The 24,921-nt window shown below is 46.7% G+C and overlaps 1 protein-coding gene and 1 long non-coding RNA gene across 2 annotated transcripts in view; one reads left to right on the top strand and one right to left on the bottom strand.

The window, feature by feature from the left end:
- The window catches only part of LOC123759266 (probable glutamate receptor), a 223,400-nt gene that overhangs the window by 160,570 nt on the left and 37,909 nt on the right, over nucleotides 1-24,921 (top strand). The window lies entirely within an intron of this gene.
- Nucleotides 12,811-18,694, bottom strand: LOC138370580 (uncharacterized). Its single transcript, XR_011230147.1, has 3 exons — nucleotides 14,462-18,694; nucleotides 14,063-14,347; nucleotides 12,811-13,784 (listed from the first exon to the last, which is right to left on the bottom strand). It is a non-coding gene; the product is annotated as an uncharacterized lncRNA (long non-coding RNA).

Here is a 24,921-nt window from a genome sequence, read left to right as displayed (position 1 = left end):
GGACAAGTGACCGCGAGGGACGGTCGGAAAGCAAGACACACGCTCGTCCTGGATGTCAGGACATTCAACAAGGATATGCACAACTGTAAGAGGGACAACGCAATTCGGACAATAAGGAGCAGGGCAGCGCTTCATTTAGTGACTGTGGGTTAAGCGGGTATGATCAAACCGCAGCCGTGCCAAAGCAGTTTCCCACCGCCGGTTACGGTGGTAGGAGGAAGGCCACGGGGACACACTACGTTTGAGAGTACGCAGCTTGTTACCAACCACAGAGGACCAACAACCCTGTCAACGGGCAAGAATGGAAGAATGAATAACAGGATAAAAGTCGGAATAAGGAATACTTTTACGGGAGATGGGACAAGAACGGATAGCTTCCTTAGCGGCAGTATCCGCACGCTCATTGAAAGAAACACCAATATGGCTGGGAACCCAGCAAAACTCTACTGATTTAAATTTACTAGAAATAAGAAACAGCTAATGTTGAATCTCGATGACCACCGGATGGACAGGATTAAAGGACCCTAGAGCCATGAGGGCACTACGAGAATCAACTACAACCACAAAGGAGGAATGAGAATGAGAAAGCAAGAGACGAAGAGCATAGAGAATTGCATAAAGATCTGCCGTAAAGACGCTAGCCTCCGAAGGGAGGCGACACATATAAGTACGGTCAGGAAAAAGAACAGAGTAGCCCACACCGTCCGCAGAATTAGACCCATCAGTGAAGATGGAAATAGAGTGGGAGTGAGAAGAAAAGTGCTCAAGGAAGAGGCTTTTCAGAATAGTAGGAGGGGTAAAGGCTTTAGTCTTTAAAGTCAAGGACGTACAAAACTTGGGAAGGGGGACTCTCCACGGAGGCAAGGAAGGAACAATATGAGGAGAAACATTAGAAATATGAACAGAAAGAGAATCCTGTAAGCGAGATAACCGGACAGAAAGTGGGAGACAATGAAGAGGAACAGGAACCACAGGAGAAGGAAAAGTCAATGCACGACAGAGGCAAGAGGAAGGATGTTGGAAGGACCGCGCAAGATAGCGAAGACAGTAGCGATCACGGCGGTCCTGAAGAGAGAGAAAGCCAGTGTCAACATACAAACTAAGGGCGGGAGTCGAACGGAAGGCACCAGAGCTGAGACGCAACCCAATATGGTGCAAAGCATCAAGACGGCGAAGATTAGAAGGAGAAGCAGAAGGGTATTCAGGGCAACCATAATCGAGTTTAGACAGGACGAGAGAGGAGTGCAAATAGAGGAGTATGCGCCTATCCGCTCCCCAAGAAGTATGGGACAAAACCTTAAGGAGGTTAAAAGCTTCGCAGAATCCCTGTACACAATGGGATGACCATAAAGTGACAAAGAGGGACGAAGAACGACATGCTTCCCAGTAAAAGTCATAGCACAAGTCTTAGATGCAGAGAACTTGAAGCCATGATCTGTGGCCCAAGACGACACGGCATCAATCGCAAGTTGAAGCCACTGTTGAAGGAGAGGGGAATCATCACCCCGACAGCAAAGGGTAAGATCATCAACATAGAGAGCAGAGAAGACGCCAGAAGGAAGAGAGGAAAGAAGACCGTTGAGGGCAACTAGAAAAAGAGTAATGCTCAGAACACTACCCTGGAGAACACCCTCATACTGCTGAAAAGGTGCAGAGAGAGCAGTACCAAGCCGCACACGAAAGGAACGACGAGAGAGGAAGCTCTGGAGGAAGAGAGGGAGGTTCCCACGAAGGCCAAAAGAATGAAGTTGAGACAGAATATGATACCGCCAGGTAGTGTCGTAAGCCTTTTCCAGGTCAAAAAGGACGGCAACAACGGAGGTCTTCGCAGCAAAAGCAGTACCAATATAGACCTCCAAGTTCACCAGGACATCTGTTGTGCTGCAGCACTTGCGAAAACCAAATTGAGAAGGGGAGAGGTGGCGATAGTGCTCTAAGAACCACATCAAACGAAAGTTGACCATACGTTCAAAGAGCTTGCAGACACAACTCGTGAGAGCAATAGGGCGGAAGTCCTTCGGGGATAACCCGAGAGACCCTGGTTTCCGAAATGGGAGGACAACAGCATCGAGCCAGTCTTCAGGGACTGACGACGACTCCCAGACCCGATTGTACAGACTCAGTAAATACTGAGACGTGCACGGAGGGAGATGGCGAAGCATTTCATAATGAATGCTATCGGAGCCCGCTGCCGTAGAACTGCAGAGGGCCAGGGCAGATTGAAGTTCAGAGAGAGAGAGAAGGGATCATTATAAAGAAGGTGAAGATAAATACAGAAATTTAAAGGACGAGATTCAAGGAGAGGCTTACGAAGAAGGAAGGATTGGGGGAGATGAGAACCAGTACTAACAGAGGAGAAATGGGAACCCAGTTCGGTCGCAACTTCAACGGGTCCGCCACAAGAGTACCATGAAGGCGAAGGACCGGTGAGACATTGGAAACAAACTTACCCAAAATCTTGCGGATACGCTTCCAGACCAGTGGAAGAGGAGTTTCGGACATAACGGTTGGGACATAAGACTCCCAGCAAGCACGTTTAGCCACACAGATGGTCCTACGGGCCACCGCACTCGCCTTCCGAAACAAAAGAAAAGACTCAACCATCTGCCGGCGGCGATGTCTCTTCCAGGCTGCACGCTTACAGCGGACAGCCCGAGCACAGTCCAAATTCCACCAGGGAACGCACTTCCGCGTTCCCTGAGAGGAAGAGCGAGGAATAGAGTGGAGGGCAGCATCATAGACAGTGTCATGAAAAAGAAGGAGGGCGCGAGGGAGAGGTAAAACGGAGAGGTCGGAAATAGTAGCACGGAGAGTAAAGAGGCGCCAGTCAGCCTCGGCAAACCGCCACCTAGGGAAGGAGAGAGGAGGGCGAAAGGAGAAAAAAGTGACAAGGATAGGAAAATGGTCACTGCCATGGAGGTCATCAAGGACCCGCCACCCGAAATCTAAGGAAAGGGATGACGAGCACAGAGAAAGATCGAGACAAGAAAGGGAGCGAGTCCGAGAGTCCAAATGAGTGGGCTCACCAGAATTAAGAAGGGACAGGGAAGAAGAGAGGATGAAAGGTTCAAGGAGGCGACTCCGGGTGTTTGTCAGCACATCACCCCAAAGGGCATGACGACAATTGAAATCACCCAGCAGGAACACAGGCTCCGGCAAGGAGTCGAGGAGGTGTTTAAGATCGGGAAGAGAAAGTGGGACAGTGGGGGGTAGATAAATAGAACAAACCGTGTACCATCTACGCACAAAGATACGGGCAGCAGAACAGTGGAGAGGCGAGGAAAAAAGTAAGGGGACAAAGGGAACATCGGAACGAATCAAGAGAGCAGAAGAATTATGGACCCCAGCTGTCGGGAGGGGAGAGAAAAGAATAGCCACGGAAGCGACCAGGACGAGAACCAAGCATCGGCTCCTGGAGACAGGCACAAAGGGGCGAAAACTGTGAAATGAGAAGTTGGAGGTCAAGGAAATTGGCGTAAAATCCACGGATGTTCCACTGGAGAAAAGACATCAGCAAAGAGAGAGAGGAGAGCAACAGAGAGCAAAGAAGAAACAAAGGTGAAGAAGGAACACAGCACGCTAAAAAAGCACAGAGTCAGGATCAGGGTTAGAAGGCATGGGTAAACTGAGTAAAGAAGGAGGGCAAGAAGCAGGAGGACCGACCAAAGGTGGACGAGCAGGGTCTGGAGGCGAAGGAAGGTGAGGAGGGGGAGCAGAAAGAGGGGAGCGCACCTGAGCAAGGGCAGTAACCGAGATGGAACCAGGGGCTAAAGAAACCCCCACAGTAGGAACAGGGGGCACCACCACAGAAGCGGGGGGGGGGGGAAGGAATGATAGAATCAGAGAGAGGGGGTGAAGAAGAAAGCGAAGCTTTCTTACTGACAGGGGAGGAGGAAGGAGAGGAGCCAGGTTTCCGCCTCTGACTCAAAGAGACAGGCGTCCCAGCAGCAATGTACTGGGCAACAGACTCCAGTGTCTCGATAGGATAAGAAGATCGAGAGCGAGCAACACAACCATCAGGAGAGCGATGGACGTCGGCCCGCACAGTCAGGCGGCGTGGAGAGCCAAGAGACGGAGGAGAAGGACGGGAAGGAGGACTAGAAGAAGAGGAAATAGAAGACACAGGAGACGTGACAGACTGGGTAGAAAGGAGGGGAGCCCTAGACAGAGAACCAGGAGGGGGACCCTCCGGGACAAAACGGAGGGAAACAGGGGAGGTGGTGGTGGGTGTGTCCGGGTCTATGGCTCGGAAACGGTTGTGAGATTGAGGAAGGCGGGAAGGACGAGGAGAGGAAGAGCGCACCACGCGAGCATAGGAGACACTGGCGAAAGAGGGGAGATGATGAACTTGGCGCCGAGCCTCAGGAAAAGACAAACGGTCCCGGTGCTTCAAGTTGAGGACAGCCGCCTCAAGTTTGAAACGAATACACGCACGGGAGAAGGTAGGGTAGGCCTCACCGCAATTGAGGCAGCGGGCCTGGGGAGAAGTGCACTCCAACTTAGCGTGACCCTCGCTTCCACACAGGGGACAGAGAGAGACAGGACTAGAGCATTTGAGGGTACCATGCCCAAACTTCCAGCACTTACCACAGAGCCTCGGAGAGAGAATATATTCCTGAACGGAGCACCTGGCACCAGCAAGAATAACAGAGGATGGAAGGGTCCTACCATCAAAGGTAACCTTCACAACCCGAAGAGGCAGACGGCGATGACCACGAGGGGGACGAGTAAATGTATCTCCCTGGAGGACAGAATGACCCTGGGCCTCGAGGACATGCTTGATATCCTCGTAGCAGTCCGAGATCCCTAACACCGGTCGCAACATGGTGCGGGAGGAGAACAGTGCCCACACTGGCATTCAACCGGGCGTTCTTCGAGACCCGAACAGGGGTTTCACCAAGGCAGGATAAGGCGGCCAAGCGAGTGGCCACATCCTGAGAAGGAGCAGCAATGACACGGGTACCAAGACGAGTGGGGTTGATGGTGATAGAGGCATCCACGGAGTTGACAAGATGCCTATGAAGGGAAAAATCAGGAGGAGTTGAGCCCAAAGGTTGGAGGTCAAAGTATTTAGTCCATGTAGCAGGACCAAACAAAGCATGGAACGAAGGATGGGAAGGGAGCATACGAGAGCGGCCGTGGCAGGTACGGCGATGAGAACCCGTAGAGAGAGTGGTTTAAAGGTTCAGTAGTCGCAAGAAGAGATAGAGCCGTGCAAGGGGACGAGACGGTGACCACAGCAGGCTTGGGGCTCGACCCTACCACAGAGGGAGGGGAGCAGGGAGGAAGAGTCCGGTCTGGGCCTAAACCGGGCTCTATAGCGGAGGCTAAATATCCCGGTCTTCCAGGACGGTCCAACTCAGGGGCTTGGTCGCCCACCCCATGAGCCTGGTTAGGAGTAAGTAAGTAAGTAATTATCAAAAGAAGGCACCAAACCGGGAAGGCTATGTAGCACCATCAAATACGCAAAATAATCCGAGGGCGCTAAATATCACCAAGGATGCCAATACGAGAACAAAAACGCATAAGGCGAACGATATCAAAAGTATCCGAGTCACCAAGAATTCTACCGAGGGACAGGTGACCGCGAGGGGCGGCCGGAAAGCAAGACACACGCTCGTCCTGGAAGTCAGGACATTCAAGAAGGACATGCACGACCGTAAGAGGGACAATGCAACTAGGACAATAAGGAGCAGGGCGGCGCTCCATCAAGTGACCATGGGTTAAGCGAGTATGGCCAATACGCAACCTCGCTAGAGCTGTTTCCCACCGCCGGTTACGGTGGAAGGAGGACGGCCAGGAGGAAACACAACATTTAAGAGTACGCAGCTTGTTACCAGTAACAGACAACCAAGAAGCCTGCCAACGGGTAAGGACTGAGGAATGGATAACCGGGTAAAAGTCGGAATACGGAATGCCTTTACGAGAGATGGGACAAGAGCGGACAGCTTCCTTAGCGGCAGCATCCGCACGCTCATTTAAAGACACACCAATATGGCTGGGAACCCAACAAAACTCAACTGACTTAAATTTACTGTGAACGAGAAACAGCCAATGCTGGATCTCGACAACTACTGGATGAACCGGATTAAAGGACCCGAGAGCCATGAGGGCACTACGAGAGTCAACAACAACCACAAAGGAAGACTGACAACGAGAAAGCAGGAGACGAAGAGCATAGAGAATAGCATAAAGTTCCGCTGTAAAGATGCTAGTCTCCGGAGGCAAGCGACACATATAAGTGCGATCAGGAAAAACAACAGAGTAGCCAACACCGTCCGCTGACTTAGACCCATCGGTGAAGACAGAAACGGAGCGGGAGTGAGAAGAAAAGTGCTCGAGGAAAAGGCGTTTTAGAACCGTAGGAGGGGTAAAAGCTTTAGTGATACGGGTCAAGGAAGTACAAAACCGCGGAAGAGGGACCCTCCACGGGGGCAAAGAAGGAACAACACGAGGAGAAACATCAGAAATACGAACGGAGAGAGAATCCTGTAGGCGAGATAACCGAACAGAAAGAGGGAGGTGGTGAAGAGGAACAGGAACCGCAGGAGGGGTAAAAGTTAAAGCACGACAGAGGCGAGAGAAAGGACGTTGCAAGGACCGCGCAAGATAGCGAAGACAGTAGCGATCACGGCGGTCCTGGAGAGACAGGAAGCCAGTGTCAACATATAAGCTAAGGATGGGAGTCGAACGAAAGGCACCAGAACTGAGGCGCAACCCAGTATGGTGCAAAGCATCGAGACGGCGAAGAGTAGAAGGAGAAGCAGACGAGTAAACAGGGCAACCATAATCGAGCTTAGACAGGACGAGAGAGGAATGTAAAGCAAGGAGAGTGCGCCTATCTGCCCCCTAAGAAGGATGGGACAAGACCCGAAGGAGGGTAAGGGCCTTAGAGCACTCAACACGGAGGTAAGAGATATGGGGAGACCAAAACAAACGAGTGTCAAGGAATAACCCCAAAAGCTTCGCGGAATCTTTGTATTCAAGGGGATGACCATAAAGTGACAAAGAGGGACGAAGAACAACCCGTTTCCGCGTAAAAGTCATGGCACAAGTCTTAGAAGTAGAGAACTTGAAGCCATGACCTGTGGCCCAAGACGACACGGCATCAATTGCAAGTTGAAGCCGGCGTTGAAGGAGAGGCGAATCATCACCCTGACAACAAAGGGTAAGATCATCGACATAGAGAGCGGAGAAGACACCAGAAGGGAGAGAGGAAAGAAGACCATTGAGGGCAACAAGAAAAAGAGTAGTGCTCAGAACACTACCCTGGGGCACACCTTCGTATTGCTGAGAAGAGGGAGAGAGAGCGGTACCAAGGCGCACCCGAAAGGAACGACGAGAGAGGAAGCTGCAGAGAAAGAGAGGGAGATGACCACGAAGGCCAAAAGAATGAAGTTGAGATAGGATATGATAACGCCAAGTGGTGTCGTAAGCCTTTTCTAGGTCAAAAAGGACGGCAACAACGGAGGTCTTCGCAGCAAAAGCAGTACGAATATAGATCTCCAAGTTCACCAGGACATCTGTCGTGCTGCGGCACTTGCGGAAACCAAATTGAGAAGGGGAGAGGAGGTGATGGTGTTCCAGGAACCACATCAGACGAACGTTAACCATACGTTCAAAGAGTTTGCAGACACAACTTGTGAGAGCAATAGGGCCAAAGTCCTTAGGGGAAGTACCCAGAGACCCCGGTTTGCGAATAGGGAGGACAACGGCATCGAGCCAGTCCTCAGGGACTGACGACGACTCCCAGATCCGATTATACAGACTCAGTAAATACTGAGACGTGCACGGAGGGAGATGGCGAAGCATCTCATAATGAATACCATCGGAGCCCGCCGCCGTAGAACCGCAGAGGGCCAGGGCAGAACGAAGTTCAGAGAGAGAGAAGGGATCATTATAGGGAAGCTGAAGATGAGTGCAGAAATCTAAAGGACGAGACTCAAGGACAGGTTTACGAAGAAGGAAAGATTGGGGAAGATGAAGACCAGAGCTAACAGAAGAAAAGTGGGAACCCAGTTCGGAAGCGACCTGCAACGGGTCCGCCACAAGAGTATCATGGAGGTGAAGGACCGGTGAAACATCAGGAACGAACTTACCCGCAATCTTGCGGATACGCTTCCAGATCTGGGCCAGAGGGGTCTCGGACGTAATTGTTGAGACATAAGATGCCCAACATTCACGTTTAGCCGTACGGATGGCCCTACGGGCCACCGCACTCGCTTTCCGAAAGAAAAGAAAAGAATCGGTCGTCTGCCTACGGCGGTGCCTCTTCCAGGCTGCACGCTTACAGCGGACAGCCCGAGCACAGTCCGCATTCCACCAGGGAACGCACTTCCGTGGACCCAGAGAGGAAGAGCGAGGAATAGAGCGGAGGGCAGTGTTGAAGACAGTGTCATGAAAAAGGAGGAGAGCGCGAGAGAGAGGCAGAAGGGAGAGGTCAGGGAGAGCAGCACTGAGGGTAAATAGGGTCCAGTCTGCCTTAGCAAACTGCCACCTAGGGAAAGAGAGGGAAGGGCGAAAAGAGAAAAAGGAAACAAGGATGGGGAAATGATCACTTCCATGGAGGTCATCAAGAACCTGCCACGTGAAATCTAAGTAAAGAGAAGAAGAGCAGAGAGAAAGATAAAGACAAGAAAGGGTGCGAGTCCGAGAGTCCAAATGAGTGGGCTCACCAGAATTCAGAAGAGACAGGGAAGAAGAGAGGAGAAACGGCTCAAGGAGGCGACCCCGGGTATTCGTCAGAACGTCACCCCAAAGAGAATGACGACAATTGAAGTCACCCAGCAGGAGCACAGGCTCCGGCAAGGAGTCCAGGAGGTGTTTCAAATCAGGAAGAGAGAGCGGGACACTCGGGGGGAGATAAATAGAACAAACTGAGTACCATTTCCCTACAAAGATACGAGCAGCAGAACAATGGAGAGGCGAAGGAAAAAGTAAAGGTACAAAGGGAACATCAGCCCGAATCAAGAGAGCAGAAGAATTAGAAGCCCCAGCAATGGCTGGGGGGGGGGGGAGAAAAAGGAATAGCCACGAAAACGACCAGGACGAGTACCAAGCATTGGCTCCTGGAGACAGACACAAAGGGGCGAAAACCGCGAAATCAGAAGTTGGAGTTCGAGGAAATTGGCGTAATAACCTCGAACGTTCCATTGAAGAATGGACAACGACGAGAAGAGAAAGGACAAAAACAGAGAACAAGGAAGAAACAAAGGCGAAAGAGCAACAGAGCACGTTAAAGAATATCAGGGTCGGGATCAGGGTCAGCAAAGTCAGGGTTAGGGGGCATGGGTAAACTGAGCAAAGACGGAGGGAAGGAAACGGGAGAACAGATCGGAGGTGGGCGGGCAGGGTCCGGAGGAGGAGGAGGAAGAGGAGGAGACAACGGAGAGGAGCCGTCAAGGACAGCAGCAGGAGGAGGGGGAGTAGAAAGAGGGGAGCGCACCCCAGCAAGAGCAGCAACCGAAAGGGAAGCAGGGGCCAAAGAAACCTCCATAGCAGGAACAGGGGGCGCAAGCACTGAAACGGGAGGGGAAGGAGCAACAGAGCCAGGAGGAGGAGCTGAGGAAGAAAGCGAAGCCTTCTTACCCGCCGGGGAAGAGGAAGGAGAGGAGCCAGGCTTACGCTTCTGACTTAAAGAGACCGGTGTCCCAGCAACTACGTACCGGGCAACGGATTCCAGTGTCTGAACAGGAGAAGCCGAACGAGAGCACACACGACGGCCGTTAGGAGAGCGATGGACATCCGCCTGCACCGACAGGCGGTGGGGAGAGCCGATAGATGGAGGAAGAGGATGGGAAGGAGGATCGGAGGGGGACGAGGAAGAAGACACGACAGACCGGGTAGAAGGAAGGGGAACCCCAGACAGAGGACCAGGAGGAGGATCCTTCGGGAGAGAACTCAACGGAACAGAGGAGGGGGCAGTGGGCGCATCAGGGTCCAAGGCCCGGAAACGGTTGTGAGTCTGATGAAGGCGGGAAGGACGAGGAGAGGAAGAGCGCAACACGCGAGCATAAGAGATATTAGCATAAGGCGGGAGCCGGCGAACCTGGCGCCTCGCCTCATGAAAAGATAAACGCTCCCGGTGCTTCAGGTGGAGGACAGCTGCCTCAAGCTTGGAATGGATACACGCACGGGAGAAGGTAGGATGGGCCTCACCGCAGTTGAGGCAACGAGCCTGGGGAGAAGCGCACTCCGACTTAGAGTGACCTTCGCCACCACACAAAGGACAGAGAGAGACAGTCCCGGAGCAGCGGAGGGCACCATGCCCAAACCTCCAGCACTTGTTGCAGAGCCGAGGAGAAGGAATGTACTCCTGGACAGAGCACCTGGCACCAGCAAGAATGACAGAGGGTGGAAGGGTCCTACCATCAAAGGTAATCTTCACAACCCGGAGGGGTTGACGGCGACTACCACGAGGGGGACGAGTAAACGTGTCCACCTGGAGAATAGAATGGCCCTGGGCAGCGAGGATATGTCGAATATCGTCGTGGCAGTCGCGCAGGTCCCGAACACCGGTTGCAAAATGGGGCGGGAGCAAAATAGTGCCAACACTGGCATTCAACTGAGCGTTCTTCGAGACCCGAACGGGGGTCTCGCCAAGGCAGGATAAGGCAGCCAAGCGGGAATCAGCATCCTGAGAAGGAGCAGCAACGACACGTGTACCGAGACGAGTGGGGTTGAAAGTAATGGAGGCATCCACGGAATCAATGAGATGTCGATGAAGGGAGAAATCGTCAGGAGGCGCAGAATCAAGAGGGAGGAGATCAAAATATTTGGCCCACGAAGCGGGACCAAACAAGGCTTGATAGGCAGCAGAACTGTTAGGAATCGAGCGAGGGCGGCCGTGACGAGGACGGCGGTGAGAACCCCCAGAGAGAGAGGGGTTAAAAGGCGCAGTAGTTACAACTAGAGAAGGAGCCGCGCCAGGGGACGAGGTAGTCACCACTGGGGGCTTGGGGCTCGACCCAACCACAGAGGAGGGAGGGGAGCCAGGGGAAGGAGTCAAAGGAGGAGCAAGGTCGGGGCCCAATGCAGCGGAGGCTACAGAGCCCGGTCTTCCAATACGGACCGACTCGGGGGCTTGGTCGCCCACCCCACGAGCCTGAGAAGGTAAGCCAGAAGCAGCCGAAACAGGGGTTATCATCTTGACGAAAAGAAGAATTCACTCACGAATGTGCCCCCACACCCACCATGGAGCCACAATTAGAGGCAGGACTCCCAACAAGAAGCTATCGCCGATCTTGTCGGGGCCTCCTAGGGGTGCGTCGTGAGTATACGCCCCACAAACGCCACCGTAAGAAACCGACAGTCCGTCGAGATCGGGTTCAGTGACGAAGTGGGGATTGACAATAAAAGGTTCCCCTCGCTCTCTACGTCGGGTACTGCAGTTCTACGGGTGCATGAGTATGCCTCCTCAAGCACCCGGGCATCAAAATAGAAGAAGTCCATGGAAGAACCAGAACGAGCAAAAGGTCGGCAGGAAACGGCAAGCAGATAGGAGAAGAGGGGAGAGAAAAACGAAACAGAAGGAAAAGGAAAAGGTGCCCAGCAGAATTGGAGAGGACGGCAGCAGGAGCACAAGGCTAGAAAAGGACAGAGAACTGTCCTAAGGAGCATCACACTCCGGCAGCCGCCCACGAAGCCCCCACACGGCGACAACGAGCTGAGCGGGGAGGGGGGGTTAGGAGTAGTCAACTCATCCATACAGCAAACCCACACCAAAGTAATGGGACCCGGAACCAAGGGATACCACCTACCAGGGCAGCCAGGGAGGCCGAGCGCGGGCCAGTACATGAAGTGTGTGTCGTCCCCAGCGGTGCTCCCCCTTTTCAACAGGGGAGTCCTACTTCTTCGTTCATTCTCCCACACTGGTGCCAAGACCCCAGTCCCTCTATCGCCCTAGCCTGGACACCCAACCATCCACTCGGGGCGGCCTCTCACAAGCGACCCCTCCAGCGGGTGGTCCGATGGCTCACAAGGCCCCTACATGGTGCCCTTCAGCACGTACACCACCCAAAGAGGGGGCACAGGCAACCCACACCCGTCCCAGGGAGGTGTACGCGAGCCCCTCACCACGGCAAGGAGGCACCACGGAGGGGCTGAAACATTGAAGTCTAAATCATAACATTTAGTATAGCGTGCGAGTGTTTATATTACATCTAACAGATTGTGTCGTTTCTTTAAATTATGTTTTTAACCATCACAGGTGTGGCATCTATGTAGTACACGTGTAAAAAACCAGGAGCAAATTAGAGTGGAACGTTGTGTCAGAATTTCAAAGCAATTAGTGAAGAACTTTGGGAGATAAGAACACATTTTGTTCTTACGTCCAACAGATGGCACCGTTTGTAAAAAAAAAAAAAAACATGGGTTCTCTCTTCACAGAAGGCATGTATATAGTAAGTATATAAAAAATTAGAGCGTAATCAAATGCAACGTTGTGTCACAATTTCAAAGCAATCTGTAAGGACGTTTCGAAGATTTCACATGAAAAACCATGAACAGTTTAAAAAAAAAAAAAAAAGTTTTTTCCGTCACATGTGACATCAATATATTATGTATATAAACACCCACTCTGAGGCTAATGGAACATTTAAAATTTCAAAGCAATCGGTGAAGAACTTTCGGAGATTAGTGATTTTGAACAAAAGAACATTTACATTTTTATTTATAGATATATTATATATATTACAGTATAATGATCAAGCAGTGGTTTAGGGCAGATGGAATGCCAATAACAAAAAAAGTAAACATTAAAATAAAACTATTTACTTCATGGTGTATAAATACAGGATAAAATATAGGAAATTGAAAAATTTAAATGCTTTAATATGAAAAATTAACTTCAGCAAATAAAAATAAAACAGTTAGTCAGATTTTGCTTACAGGGTGCAAAATATATATAAAAAAGTTAACGTTACATTAGAAACAAGAAATAAATGCTGAAAATACCGAGTACTGTGCTGCATAAATCTACCATCACCCAGGGAAGTGTGAAAGCAGATGTAGCAGCTATGGAGCACCGAGAATATTCTGACTGGCTAGCATCTATATATACTGGAAAGCGACTCCAGGTGGCACTGGTGAAGCAATAATTGTAAGCTGGCAAGTAGAAACGAGCAATATGCTTGTTACAGCCAGCAGCGTGATCCTTTAGACACCAGCTGCGATGTGGGGAGGTGGGGTGGGGGGGTGAGGGGGGGTTAGAGAACTAGGGTGTAGAGTTGTGGAATTAGTCTAGATGTATAGTTGTTCTCGCTTGTTAATTCCTCTATTCTTGAACATGCAGACGATGAGTGGTTGAACAAATTTATGATGGAATAGGCTTATTCTCCTTTTCTAGGGAGATTCTCTCGACAACTCTTCCCCACCCCGAAGCCTGTTCAACTGCAGTGGAGGGTGGCATTGAAGTGGAAGCGTTCACCTCATTGACTCTGAAGAGCGCGTCTGCGATGACGTTGTCCGAGCCCTTATTTTTGAAAACTAGTTCTGCAGACATGGCCCAGCGAAGTAGACACTGGTTGGAGAACTGGGCCAGCTGCAGAAACCAGAGGATTGTGGTCCGAATAGAAGTTTATGGGCCGGTAGCCTTGACGTAGGGTTCATAATGTTGTATACATAAAATTATTGCCAGCAATTCTCTCAATGATGATCTAGTTCCTTTGATAGGGTTTCAGTTTGTAGTAGTTGACAGGAAGGATTTCTTCGCATCGCTATTGCACGAGAACACCCAATGCCCGAGCTGCTGGCGTCGACATCGAGGACGAAGGGCTTTGTAAGATCTGGTGAGACAAGGTTGGGATTAGTAAACAATAAGAGTCAACTGTTCAAAAGCATTTGACTGAAGTTGTCCAATGATATCGTTTTTTAGGGCTAGTCAAGTTAGAGGTACTGCCACTGAAATTTTTGCAGAATCCACGATAGCATGACACTAGACCTAGGAAGCGCACGAGCTGCTACCTGGTGGCAGGTTGAGGGTTATACTGAATGGCTTTAAGATGCACATTTACTGGAGCTAGGCTCCCACTGCCCATAACATGACCGAGGTAGCGTACTTTACCTTTCGAGAAGGTGGACTTTCCCAGGTTAAGGGCGAGGCCGTCTTTAAGGAGCTTTTTTAACAACCGTTGCAGCAGGTGATCGTTCCAGGTTCTGGTCGACAACGATGTCATCCAAGTAGGCGTCAGTGTTGTCAAGGATCTGGATGATGACAGCTCTGGAAAGTAGCTGGGGCATTACACAGTCCAAAGGGAAGTCGCTCATACCTATACAGGCCAAAGGAAGTGCTGAAAGCAGAAATCTGCTACGCCAGACTAATTTGGTAGCAGCCCTTCAACAAGTCAATCTGTGAAAGATAAGTGGCATTACTGACGGCATCGAGGAAATTTGAGATTCGTTGCACGGCTAGGAGTCTGATGGTGACAGCATTTGATTTGCTGAAATCAGTACACAATCTTACCTTGCCGTGTGGCTTTGGTAACAAGAGGCAAGGCGAGGCCCAAGGGGATTCAAGGTGTCTAGCTCATATTCGAGGAGGTACTGTACTTCCACAAAAATTTCTTCCTTTTGCTGGCTGATGCGGTAAGATGGTTGTCGTATAGGCATCGTACCAGGAAGTAGCTTCATGTGTGGTACTAACACTCTTGTGGAACATCTTTCAAGAACTCTAGGTGTTGGTTGACTTCGACGAGAAGAGCACCGTGTGGAGCCTGAAAATAATTAGGAAGATCTTTCAGGATTTCAAAGTTGGAAAATACAGAATCACAGTTCATAATGTCGGGAGAAGCAGGGTAGGTCTCACTGTGAAGATAGTATTCCTTGAAGGTGAAGAGGGACAACACAGTAGGAGGTTTTCCTCGGTACCGCTTCAAGGAGGTTGATGTGGCACAGCTGGGTTTTCCGCCACCTATCTGGAGTCTTTAGAACGTAGTTATTCCGGCATTACTTTATGCGGTAGAACCTGAAATTTGCTTTGAACAGAACCTAGGATAGGAAAATATGCTAGGACAAAGTCTCATACATTACTCTTGTTACTCTGGTAATCAAAATGAGTTAATTTTAATCTGAGAATTGGTCGAATTTCTACTGGCGAAATCTTTCACCCTTTCAAGAATGTGCCTCAAGTTTTGAAGAAACGGGCACATCAAGTGAATCACTGATGGTGATGGACCGTAGCGAGTCTGAAGGATTTAAAGGGGGGGGGGATACAGTACAGTACTTACGGCCGTAGAGCATCTCATACCGAGACACTCCAAGGGACAATGTATTTTCAGAAGTCTTCCATACAAGATGGAGTTGTTAATCCCAGTCTGTCGATACAAAATTTCATCACGAATGACTAAAGTCTGATTACGTTCTAGGGATCCCTGTGAAGGATGATAGGGGCTGGATAGTACCCGATTTATGTGAAATTCCTCCAACGTTTTTTTTTGAAGAAGTCACTGGTGAAGTTGGTGCCACAATCGCCATTTCCTTTGTAAATCCGTACTGGGTGAATATCTTTAGGAGCCATTTTACCACTGTAGCAGCCATAATGTTCCTAGCAGGGAACCTGGTAGTTGGATATAGGATAGCGATATACACGTTGCCCGAACTGGTCCTGGGTAAAGGACCAACAGTCAATTATACGTTTACCGAAAGATTCCGAAGGCACTGGGATAGGAATAAGAGGTGCCTTGGGAATAGGAATGTTCGGTTTTCCTTCCATCCGACACGTGGCAAGTATTCACAAAGGATTTAACATTTCACACCATACCTGGCCAGTAGTAGTCCTGTTTCAAGGCGTTGTAGGTCTTGTTGAAGCCGTAGTGTGAGGGAGCCATGAGCCAGAGGCAAGATACCTGATCGTAGGCTGGTCGGAACTACCAGTTTGTCGACATTTGCCCAATCGTCATCCTCCAATTTGCAGAGTATCTGCAGTCTAGCATTTAGTTCTCTACCAAGAACCCAGGGATACAGTGTGTCTCAACCTGAGAATAATGTTAAGGATGCATCCTCTGCATCTCACAGAAGTCCAGCATGGGGAGATGGTGGGAGGCGCCGAGAATCTTTAGGGACAGTTGCAGCAGCTGGCGGCAGGAGTGCGTCTTGTGCGCGTGTCTTCACCAGAACAGGATGGGAGCCGTCCTCTAAATCAGTTTATGGGACTTCCTCTGCGACAATTTTCATGCTAAGATTTTAAACAGACCAGTCCCATACCTGGAATTCTTCTGTAACGAGGTTTGAAGGTTTGGTGATCTTCCACCAAGTCGTTGCCCAGGAGAAGTTGAACTTCTGGCATGGAGGAAGGCTTTTCCCGGATAGCGACATGGACTTTACCTTGGATGAACGAAAGATCCAAGCGGACTCTGGATGAAGCTTTAATATTCATAACAGGCTTACTGGTTTGAGAAGGATGCATCTTTGGTCTAGGGGTTTCACTGGTGACCTTTGTTTGGGATTTAGCACTTTTCTATGGCTTGTCCATAGATTCTGCATTATTTGCAATACAACGAGGAGTTCGCATTGCTGGTACTCACTTTTGCAGGACTAGCCTAAGACGTCGTACTAGAAGGCATGTCTGATAGTACTTTTTGGAACGAGACTAGTAATCGGCCAACTGTGCACATCTAGCAAGGTTGGTCTCTTCCTTTGCCAGGTAGAGACGTACAGGAGTAGGAACACGACAAAGGAATTCCTCCACCAAGATGAGGTTGGCGAGCTCTAAATGAGGAGACTTTGCCACTTCATGAAATGCCTCTTATTAGCGATCACTAGGTTCGCTAATTAGCACTGGTTTTACTGTAGTCCCTAAACTTAGGTCTCCAATTCTCTATAGAGAGAAATTAGACAAAGTACTGCCCGTTTCAATATCAGAATGTTTGACGCCAGATTATCGAGGGTTACGGCAGCTCTTCCTGTCAAACGAGACCGAGAAGTACAGACCACTGATCCCGAGGCCAGCCGAGGTTGTTAGCTTGAGCCTCAAATGAAGTAAAGAACGCATCCATTTGTCTCTACAAAAGATGGCATCAACTTAATTGCACGCGATTGAAAACTTACTGGGAGGTTACCGCGTTTCGTCTCTTGTTCACGCTGGATTTCAAGTTTACATTCTCTTACCTGGAGAGCTTCCTGTCCATGTTCGCGTTGGAATTAAATATTCCTTATGGAGCTGAAGAGCCGCTTCCCATTCCTTCTGGAGTTTCCTTCTCAATGGCAGCTTGTTCCTTCAGACGTTCGCGTTCAATGCTAGAGAGCTCGATCTTCAAATCCATGGCTGCCAAGGCGCTCTTATGGGCAATTAAAGTGTTCATGCGACCGATTTAATATGATCATTGTGTGATAGATCAAGTATAAGGTTATAGAGATCAGTTTTAGTGACGCCATGGGGGGGGGGGGGGGGGGAGCAGTAATGCAGTACTCTTATACAAGAGTAAGGAGCTCCGCCTTGGCGGCACGGATTAGTGTGCCCACTATCTTCTAGATTATGCCGGAATGCGGCTAGGCGAAACAGCAAATGAAATTATAGCAAATATGCAAAATACCCCAGATGTACCAAAATAAGAGTTGTACTCACAGGATGACTTGGCAACTGAACTATCCTTTATAAACTTTATAGTCAAGGTTACAACAACGTCAGTAATTGAACTGATTATTTAAATAAAATGGTGAAAAAGCGTTTCGAGGACGTAGGGATTCTTTTACCCAGTACTCTATGATGGGGACAAAGGTAAGAGAGATCCTACTTTAATTTTGAAAGTAGTTTCCAAGGTAATCCCCCCCCCCCCCGAAAAAAAAAAAACTCACCTGTCTAAATAACCAGAACAATGGTAAGAGTTTCCTACTAAAACTAGATAGTACTAGAGTTACCACTGTGCTCTGGAAAAGAATTAACTCCCTACCTGTGCAAGTACCATATTTGACCGACGCCTAGGGGTGCGAAGAGTGTCTATGACGAGAAATGCTGGAAGGGTTTTAACTGTACAGCATAGTCCTAAATGCGAGGGGGGGAACTATGGTCCAACCCCCCCCCCCCCCCCGGTGTCCTGCGTTCGTGTTTTGAAGAAGTGGGCATATTAACCCGGAGACAGATCAAAGTACCAGGGTACCAAGTGAGATGCTGTAATTAGGAATTCTCCTACAGGGACGATATGGAAGTTACAAGATGCAAAGATTAGTAAATAACCAATTACGAGTATGAATTTTGCTACAAAATCACAATTCAAAGCCAATCCAAAGTCAATGCTACATCTGGAATGTAAATATTATTAAGCACCATCAAAACCACTCAAAATAGAAGTACTGAAAAGACAAACTATGTAATAAAGCCAAGTACAATTACCACAACTTTAAGAAAGGAATCTAGGAGCATTACCTGAGCAAGACTTAGGACAGCCCCCCCCCCCCAAATTACATGCTATGGTAAAGTGACTAAAAACAGTGGCTTTGGGCAGACTGAATGCCATAAAAAAAAAAAAAAAAGCTAAATTTAAATAAAACTACACTTCTTCACGGTGTAGTAAATGTAGGATAAAAGCAAAGTTAATGGAAAAATTAATTTACTTTAATACGATAAGTTAACTTAAACAACTAATAAAAATAGTTCCTCAAATACTTGGCTTACTTACAAAGTACAATATATAAAAAACAATCAAACAGACAAGTTAACGTTACGATAGAAAACAATCACCCAGAAAACCGTGAAATCAGATGTAGCAGCTACGGAGCACTAAAAATATTCTGACCGGTGGTGGCTGGCTAGCATCTATATATACCGGAAAGTGATCGTCCAGGTGGCGCTGATGTAGCAATAATTGTCAGCCGGCAAGTATAAACGAGCAATATGCTTGTCACCAGCCACTGGCGTGATCCTGGAGACACCAGGTGGGGGGGGGGGGGGGTAGAGGACTACGGTGTAGAGAGTGGTGGAATCTAGTCTAGACATATAGTTGTTGTCGTTCTAGATTGTTAATTCTCTATTCATGAACATCCAGACGTTGAGTGGTTGAACAGGCGAGGATGGAATTGGCTTAATCTCGCTTTCTAGGAAGATTCTTGTGTATATATATATATATATATATATATATATATATATATATATATATATATATAAGATTCTACTAATATATATATAAATATATATATATATATATATATATATATATATATATATAGTTATATATATAGTTATATATAACTATATATAACTATATATATAACTATATACATACATATAGCCAACTATATTAAACATATATTAATGGCCTGAATGCATAGACATTCAGGCCATTAAAGTAGCCTGCTCTGAGCACTCTAATTTTTTCAAAGTAAACGTGCCGGCCACTCGGGACACTCGATGAAGAGCACCCCGTGCGAGCCGGCGGGGCTAGTTAGCTGTTCGGAGCGTGACAGTAAGCACCAGGCGGTGTACCGTCAGTCCGGAACTGAGATCCAACTACGAGCTTTTTAACCGCAACAACTTTAATATAGTTGCTATATTGTTATAGTTATACACAACCTAACCTAGCTTTTTTTGGCTACCTAACCTAACCTTACAGATAAATATAGGTTAGGTTAGGTTAGGTAGGGTTGGTTAGGTTCGGTCATATATCTACGTTAATTTTAACTCCAATAAAAAAAAATTGACCTCATACATAGAGAAAAGGGTTGCTTTATCATTTCATAAGAAAAAAATTATAGTAAATATATTAATTCAGGAAAACTTGGCTTATTTGGCAAATCGGGCCTTGAATAGTAGGCTGAGAAGTGAGTTCTGGCTACTAGGTACGACATATATATATATATATATATATATATATATATATATATATATATATATATATATATATATATATATATGTCGTACCTAGTAGCCAGAATTCACTTTTCAGCCTACAATGCAAGGCCCGATTTGCCTAATAAGCCAAATTTTCATGAATTAATATATTTTCTCTAATTTTTTTCTTATGAAATGATAAAGCAACCCATTTCATAATGTAAGAGGTCAATTTTTTTTATTGGAGTTAAAATTAACGTAGATATATGACCGAACCTAACCAACCCTACCTAACCTAACCTAACCTAACCTATCTCTATCGGTTAGGTTAGGTTAGGTAGCCGAAAAAGTTAGGTTAGGTTAGGTTAGGTAGGTTAGGTAGTCGAAAAGCAATTAATTCATGAAAACTTGGCTTATTAGGCAAATCGGGCCTTGCATAGTAGGCTCAGAAGTGAGTTCTGGCTACTAGGTACGACATATATATATATATATATATATATATATATGGAAATGTTCGTTTCTTCAAAATCGCTAATATCTGAAAGTTCTTCACTGATTGCTTTGCAATTTTCAGGCAATGTTCCATTCGCCTCAGAGCGGGTTTTAATATACATATTATACTGATGTTACATCTGTGACGGAAAAAAACATGCCTTTAAAAAAAAAACTGTGTTTTTCATATGTTTTTCATGTGAGGGAAAACTTCGAAACCTCTTTACCGATTGCTTTGAAATTTTGGCACAACGTTGCATTGGAAAAGACGAGTGTTTTTATATACCTACTATGTACATGACTCACCTGTGACAGGAAAAAACATGTTTTTTTTTTTTAAACAGCGCCATCCGTATGACGCAGGAACATCACATTCTTTAATCTCCGAAAGTTCTTCACCAATTGCTTTGAAATTTTGACCTAACGTTCCATTCAAGTACGTGCATGTTTTTATATACCTACAATGTAGATGCCACACCTGTGACAGGTAAATCTGTGCTTTGTTTCTAAACAGCGCCATCTGTTGCATGTAAGACCAACACAAGCTATACAAAACGTATTACGATTCTATTTCATTGTTTCCGATTGCATTGATAAATTGAATTTTCATAGATTTTGATTTATTTTCATTTTGATTAATCATTTTGTGTGACATTGCATTGGAATGTCACACAATTCTGTGTTGATTCTTTGTTGTTTTCCATACCGTTCATTTCGTGAGTATAGTTTATTTGTTTCTTTTTTCATTGTTTTTATTCGTTTTTAACTGTTCTTATTTTTCAGTGCAATTGGTGGTGAAATTGAGCTGTGTCGATTGATCTGCCTTTGAATTGAAATATTTCGTTAGTATTTTTTTTTGTTTTAAAAACATGAAATTGGACAACACGTTTATTTCACAGCTGCAAATGTGCAACAAACAGCTATGAATCCACCAGCTACAACGTTAACTGCTTTCTTCAGTTATGTCAGAATGACGTGTTTGCCAAAACACTGCTGTATTATGAAGTGCCTACGTATTACACATGGAATGCCAGTAGAAAATTATTTGAACGACGCAAACGAGGAGAGCGAGTCGACGGACAACCTGGCATATTCAAATAAACTACGATAGGCAGACTGTACACCGTCCATCCCAATCAGGATGAATGCTTCTTTCTTCTTATGCTGTTGGTAAATGTGCCCGGTCCAACGTCTTTCCAGCAACTGAGATTTGTCAACGGCGTAACACATGTCACTTCCCGTAGTGCATGTCAAGCTCTGAATTTATTGGAGAACGACCAACATTGGGATGTATGCATTAATGACGCGTCCAACACGTCACATCCTAATTAAATTCGTGCATTGTTTGCAATCATATTGACCACCGGCTCTCCTTCATCTCCAACAGAGTTATGGGAGAAATGTAAATCGCATATGGCGGAAGATATTACCCGTCGAATACTCAAGGAAAATTCAAATATGACCATGAATTTTACAGCAAAAATCTACAACGAAGCGTTGATAATGATTGAAGACTTGTGCTTAGAAATCGCGAACAAAGTTTTCAATCAAGTGGAAATGCCATCACCGAATCGATCTGCTGCGGCTTCGTTCGATGTAGAATTGCGTCGTGAACAAAATTACAACACGGGTGATCTGTTGTCGAATGTTTAATCTAATATTCCTAAGCTAACGCTTGAGCGAAACGGCATTTACAATTAAATAATTCAAACTGTCAATAACGCGCTTAGAGAAAACTTCTTAGATGCGCCAATAGGAAGTGGTAAAACATTTCTAATTAGATTTGTTCCCCAGCATTTTGATCCAAAATGGCATAACCTTAGCTCTTGCATCGTCTGGAGTAGCTGCGACATTTCTACCATGTAGATGAACTGCTACTTCGGCTTTGAAATCGCCAAAAACATGCAATTCATTGAAACTCCCACGTGCAACATTTCCAAAGCATCCGGCCTGGGAAAGTATTGCAGAAATGCATAATTATTGTTTGGTATGAATGCACAATGCACCACAAAAAATCGTTCGAGGCTCTTGATCGATCATTGCAAGATTTGCGTGGAAACATCAGACCATTTGGAAACGTGTTAAAATTGGTTACAGGAGATTTCAGGCAAACATTACCTGTAATTCCTCGAGCTACACCAGCGGACGAAATAAATGCCTGCCTGAAATACTCTACTTTGTGGCGCCACGTAATGGCATTTAAAGTAATCACAAATATGCGTGTAGTTATGTAGCTACTGCAAAACGATCCTTCAGATGAGATATTCTCACATCAATTTCTGGAAATTGGGAACGTAAACATGCCGGTTTGTCTGACCTCAGGACGAATTTTATCGCCTCATAACTTCTGCAATTTAGTGACGTCAAAAGAAGAATTGGATGAAAACGTATTTCCCAATATTCAAACCAATTATAAGAATCGCGATTGGCTGAGTAAACGAGGTATTCTTGTGGCCAAGAACAAAACGTCTATGACCTTAACAATATTATTCAGTCTAACATATAACTATATTCTACCCACTTCAAGACTCCGCACCAATATAGAAGCATCAATAAATATGGGCCAATAGGCTCTTTTCAGTTACTTCCATTCTTCCCTCTAACTTACAAAATATTATACCCATTGTTTCGTGTTCTGTCTTGTGTTGAAAGTTTGTTTTCACCTCATCCAAAACTGTTCTAACATATCACCTCACCCAAATGCAGGTATAAAATCGAAGCTGTTTAAACTGTTTAAACTAAAACAATCAATCAACTAAACAGAGTTGATTGATTGATTGATAAAGATTAAGCCACCCAAGAGGTGGCACGGGCATGAATAGCCCGTAAGTGGTACAATTTTTTTTTTCTCAGTATTCTGAGGTTGCATTTAACCATCAAGCTGTTATCGCGGGGGAGGATACTGCTTCACAGTCTTTATGAGGGTGTCCAGCTGCTGGACACCTTTGTTGACCAGGAGAGTGGCTGTGTTGATGGCTTCAGGGTGGCCACTGCATGATTCAGGAACTCTTAAAGCTCTTCTAAGGTCATTGGTTGCTTCACATTCCAGAAGATAGTGAAGTAATGGCTTTTCTGTGACAGTTTGGCAGAAGATGCACTCTCTCTGTCGGGGTTCACCAATCTCCCAGTTGCATCTGTAACCTAGACGTAGTCTATATAACCTAACTGCTATTTCCCTGTGGATTCCTTTTGGGATATTTAACCTTTCTAATTTGGTTGCCTGAAGATACCATGTTGCAGATGGCGAACCTTCAGCTATTCTCTGGTGCAGGTAGGCTTTGTTGAGATGTGAGAGTTTTTTGGTGATGATGTTTTTTATGTTCTCTAGGCTGGGTTGAATTGTTTTATGTATCACTGGATGACGAGTTGCCAATTTAGCAATTTCATCAGCTTTTTCATTTAATGGGATTCCAATATGGGATGGGATCCAGTTTAAAGTTATGTTGAGTCCTTTGCCTTTAGCGACTGCTCCAAGATACAAAATGGTGGTAATTATTTCCACATTATCTTTCCACTGTTTTTGTCCTAGTATTTGAAGTGCAGCTTTTGAGTCTGTGTGTATGATTGCATTTTGAGTGTTTTGTGCAATCACATATGCGAATGCCTGTTGTATGGCGAACAGCTCAGTTTGGGTTGATGATACTAGTCCTCCCAGTCTCCAATATGCCTGAACGCTGGTCGTGCAAAGAGCAGCGCCAGCACTCTCATTTTCTGTGTCCACCGATCCGTCTGTGAAGATGTGGGTGGCTCCTGCTACTGCTATGCTATACATTTGCTCTTCTATTATGCGCCTTAGGATTGTCGGATCATAGGCAGCCTTTTTCATTGGGAGACTTTCTATTACTATTTTGAAAATAGGCTCTTCCCACGGCGCGGAAGGAGTGTAATTTGGTGTGGATGATCACCCTCTCTATCAAGAATCATGTTTTTTAAATGTAGTCTGTTTAGGACTTTTCCTGCTCTTGCAACCCAAGAGTTTCCATTGTTTTGGCCTAGTCCAACCACCAAGGCCTGCCGTACTGGGATTGGATCAGAAGAAATAATTATCTTGCTGGTAATTGTAGCTGTCCTTTGTGATATTCTTTCTTGTAGAGAGGGCAAACCCGTCTCCAGTCTAAGAGTTTCAAGCCTGGTCCACATGGGGGCTCCCAGTGCAGCTCTCATAGCATTGTTTTGGGCAACTTCAAGCTTTTTCCACTGTTGGTGTGATAGATTTGTGAGTGCAGGTGCGGCATAATCGATCACTGATCTGACTGCCTGTACATAGTATGTGCGAAGGACTTGCAGATTGGCTCTTCCAGAAAGGGAGGTTAGCGAATTGAGGATTGCCGTCCGGGCCGCAGTTCGCTCTCTGAAGTAAGTGACCTCAGCATTAAAATTCATGTGTGTCCAGGATGATTCCTAGATACTGATAGGTGTCGACCCATTCTATTGGTTGACCCTGTACTGTGAGTTGGATGTTGGGCTTCGCTATTTTTATGGGCATGGCCTTTGACTTTGAGGGGTTGAGTTTGATCCCAATCTGTTTTGCCTCTTTACTGATGCAGTCTAAGCATTTGGGTGCAAGGCGCGCCGCATCCCTTCCTGTTATGATGATGAAGGGAAAGTCGTCCGCGTAGTTTAGCAGCCTGCAGTGATGTGGGAGTTTCAACCTCATTATTCTTTCCATT

The sequence above is a fragment of the Procambarus clarkii genome, chromosome 32 (assembly GCF_040958095.1).
Source record: "Procambarus clarkii isolate CNS0578487 chromosome 32, FALCON_Pclarkii_2.0, whole genome shotgun sequence".
Taxonomy (NCBI): domain Eukaryota; kingdom Metazoa; phylum Arthropoda; class Malacostraca; order Decapoda; family Cambaridae; genus Procambarus; species Procambarus clarkii.
The sequence above is the reverse complement of the archived record's forward strand: the minus strand, read 5'-3'. Positions and strand labels throughout refer to the sequence as shown.